Source organism: Oryzias melastigma, linkage group LG2, assembly GCF_002922805.2.
Source record: "Oryzias melastigma strain HK-1 linkage group LG2, ASM292280v2, whole genome shotgun sequence".
NCBI lineage: Eukaryota > Metazoa > Chordata > Actinopteri > Beloniformes > Adrianichthyidae > Oryzias > Oryzias melastigma.
Window position 1 is genome coordinate 16,981,319 of NC_050513.1, and position 4,558 is coordinate 16,985,876.

A 4,558-nucleotide genomic window follows, 5' to 3' on the forward strand; every position below is an offset into this window, starting at 1 on the left:
GCCCAATCCGAATACTCCCCTTCTCCCTCCCCCTTAGCCCTTCCCCTTCGTTTATCCCTCCGTGCTTGCTCCAAACGGAGGGTGGTAAAAAAATAGTGTCTAATATTTCGGACGTGACTTCCGTTCAATGACGTCATCAACTTCGCCAGTCCGCTAGCATTAGCGCAGCACTTCCAGCGGTTTAATACCCATAACAACAGCGGTTGTATAACTTTAAGAAGGTCACACTACAACATAAAGTCATTACTGGTACTTACATTTAAATATAAACATCTGCGGTTCAGAGTGCACCAAAGGGCAGAAAAGAGCTTCTTCGCACGATGCAGTTTACTCTCGTGATAGCTGACTTTGGACCCCTCTGTTTGGAGTGTGAAACTTAAAAAATAATAATTCCGGACACGACTTTGACTTCAACTGCCACTCCAAATCAAGGGGGAGGGCTAAGGGAGAGGGAGAAGGGGAGTATTCGGATCGGGCCTTTGTGTTTTTTTTATTGGTTTTGTTAATTCTGATCTCCTGTTCTAAATAATGGTATAAATTGTGGTAATGGAATACAATTAATTTCAATTTTCATCCATCCAGTAAAGGGACAAACACATAGCAATAAACATTATATTAAAAAGTAAGAATTGTGGTTCGATACGTGAATCGTTGAGCTTGATTCGTGAATCGAATCAGATCGCCACTTAAGCAACGATCCACAGCCCTATTGTGAGGAAATGGTCACTTTCATATTTTCAGTTGAGCTGCCACACACGATTATTTTAATAGTCGATTAATCCCCAATTATTTTTTTTCGATTAGTCCACTAATTGGGTCATGCTTAAAGTGGATGTAAAACACACATCTTAACCATCATTAGCTTTAAACTAAATAAAAATAAAGATGGTAGTTTATTAACTTTTAAATGAATCATGCAGCTTCTGACCTTCAGTAATCTCTGATACTAAAACAAGATTGAATGAAATAGAGAGGGAGAGAGACAGGAAACATACTTTCCATCAAACTCGTTTTGACAGGTGACCTTTGACCCTACACCATCCATTAAACTCCTTTTGACAGGTGACTTGCCCCTCAAGATGAAGGAACAATTTAATTTGATTTTCATATATAAAGGGAAAAAAACCACAATTACCTCAATAATTAAACTAGCAGCATTCAAGTACATGTAATCTTCGGCTAACTTCATCTGTAGCTTTATATTTCTCATTGGTTTCATCAATCAGAGTTGCAATTATTTCACACACAACATGGTGGACCTGAATCATCATACAGAAGCAGTCATCTGTCTACTAGAACTTGAACTAAAATGTTCTGGAAGATGAAGAAGTGTCCTACCTATGCGGTGTAGCTGAAGCTGTGGTTTCCAGGCGATATCCAGCAGTCTGCGCTGACGACAGAGCTCCTGCTCGTACTGGACGATGGTTCCTTCACAGAGTCTGCAGATTTCTTCAGCAGCAGCAGCTAGTCGCTCGCTGATCAACTCTCTCAGAGACTGAAGGGAAGACATGGTTCCTGCAGCTGCAGAAGATCTTCAGCTCCAACAAACACCAAAGTCCTCTGAACAGCAGCAGCTCCGATCTGCTAGTCTCACAATCACAGTTTTACGTTCTTTGTTGTCTTTTGTCTTTACGTTCAACACGCATTCACTCGTTTACGACCAAATGCTGAGAGTTCCACACGAACCACGAATCGTCCTTTCTTTCCAAAAACCTCACGAACGTCCGAACTACGCACCACCGTCCACCGAACACAAGCTAACGCTGCTAGCTTGTTAGCTGCTAGCTTGCTAACACCGCTAGCGCCTCGAGCTGTAACTTCCGGGTCACGTAAAGAAACTTTTTTAAACGAAATGTATGAACTGCTTAATTGAACCTCAATAAGTTTCAGAATTATTCTAATATTTTTAAAACCATTTGAATCCCCGATATAAGGAATTGAAAATGTACATATATGTGCAAAAAAAAAAAAAATGTGGGTAAATGTATAAAAACGGGGATGACGTCATCACACTGCCCAATAGATTAGACTAAAAAGATCTAAGACTAGATAGATTTAAACACGTTCAATTACGGTATTCCTTAAATAAAGTAATGGATAAAGAATCTCTTAAGTGAACAAATAAATCAAAAAAGTCATACAAATCTGCCTCCAATGAGAATAATTAGTACAAATAAAAGATAAACTGTTGTTAATAACAAAGGAAATCAATAACTGTGAAATATTAGTTAAAGTGTAGAAAACAATAGAGTCGTTTCCTTAAATTCAATGATTGTTATATTTGTTAATTTGTAAAGCAAAAAATTAAGATATTACTTCATAAAAACAATATATATATATATATATATATATATATATATATAAAGATCTTTGTAATGCAAAGATTTTTCACTGACATAATGCATACATTTTAAATTGTTTCTGTTTCTTTTTCAAAGACTTGTTAAATAAAAAATGTTTGGGATAGATTAAAAATAAACAGTCTATTTAGTGATTAGACTAAAACATTTGTGTTTGTTTGTGGTTTTGTGTCCTAATGTCTAAGTGATAAATATTATTACACCCAGTGAAAATGAAAAGATCAAGAATACCTGTTTTTATTTGAGACTTTTTTATTTTGGGATTTTAAAGAGTTGTCTTGTCCACTATTTAATTTTAAATATAATTTCATTTAAAAATGATTGATTATCTTTCTCCCTCTTGCAGGAATGACTGAGGTGCTGGAGCCACAAAAATGTTATTTTAGTTTGAGGTTGAAGGCGGAAGGAGTTACATTTAAGTGAAAGATAGATCAAAGTAAAAATAAGCACCATAGATAAATATGCAGTATATAAAATAATGTGTTTAATAGAAAAACATTTTTTAAATACAAGTGTGTTGTTCATATTTTTGATGTTTTGCAGATCATCTTTGAACCTTTTTAAAATCCAACCAAGAAAATAGTTATGAAATCACTGATTTTATAAACCTTAAGATGCGGATCTGACACTAAAAATGGAAATTGATCTCAAGTAATTAATTTCAAACATCAGACATTCATGGTCTGCCATCCAAAATCTATCTTAAGCTCAAGCTTGAACATTAAAAAAGAAAAGAAAACAAGGATCAGATTTAAAATCTTTGCCACATGTCAGAGAACAATGTTTTTATTTACTTTTGTTAATTTTATCCCATTATCACACTTTAAAAATCTTTTTAATCTAATTATAATTGAATTTGAGGAAACATATCTTTTGATTTTGCTCTTTAACAATGATTTCACAATTTTTGCTTCTTTTTGTTATTTTGTTATTGACTACACTTTGGGGCTGCATGGTGGCGCAGTGGTTAGCGCTTTTGCCTCATAGCAAGAAGGCCCCGGTTCGACTCCCGGCTGGGACCTTTCTGTGTGGAGTTTGCATGTTCTCCCCGTGCATGCGTGGGTTTTCACCGGGGACTCCGGCTTCCTCCCACCATCCAAAAACATGCTTCATAGGTTAATTGGTGACTCTAAATTGCCCCTAGGTGTGGATGTGAGAGTGGATGTGTGTGATTGAGGCCCTGAGACAGACTGGCGACCTGTCCAGGGTGTACCCCGCCTTCGCCCTTCAGTAGCCGGGATAGGCTCCGGCACCCCCGCGACCCCGAAAGGGAAGCAGCGGTCAAGAAGATGGATGGATGGACTACACTTTGATGTTTAATCATACTTATACTCATTCTCTTTAGAGTCTTTTTACTTTGAACTTTTCTCCGTTTGATTTTTGTTTCTTTGTTCACTGAGGAGATTTCTTTTATTAGGAATATATTAAACAAATATGAGTAAGTCCATTTAGTCTTTTGTTGTCAAATATGATCTTTTTCCAGAACTTTATTTTCAGAACAAAAAAGAAGCACGACATACCAGAGGTGTAGTAAATACCATCGCAGAAAGAAGTTACATTTTACAAAGACATCATGACAAATGTCTGCTCTAGATTGGGAGTTTCTGGAAATAGTCAAAAAATATTATTCAATCTATTTAAATAGAACAGGGAAAAGGTTTACTCTGCATGAATGTAGTTCTGTCAATGTAACATTTTTTAAGGAAAATTACAATATTTATTGCATAACATACATTTTTGCCAACTTTAGCAAGAAAACCAAAAAGAACATGTTCCCATAGGGTAAATCATCAAACACCTTTGCTTGGATAAGTTAGGTCAGCTCTTTATATATATATATATATATATATATATATATATATATATATATATACACACACAAAATTCACAGTTCCCAAAACTAATGGTTGACAGTTTCAGAGTGAGGATTGTAGAGTTGTCAAATCTGATCGTTGTAATTGGCTCCTATGTCATGACGTCATGTTAGCTCTCGTCAAGTCTACCTATATATATATTTTTTTATACTTTCAATATTTTCTTTTCTTTCTTATGTTCTAACCGAAAACTATTGTAAAACTACTGGAAGCCATTTGAACGACGTGAAAGTCCAGTTAAGCAGTTTGTGCATTTTTTTTAAATAAAGTTTTTCCACGTGACCCGGAAGTTACAGTACGAGCCGAGACGCTAGCAGCGTTAGC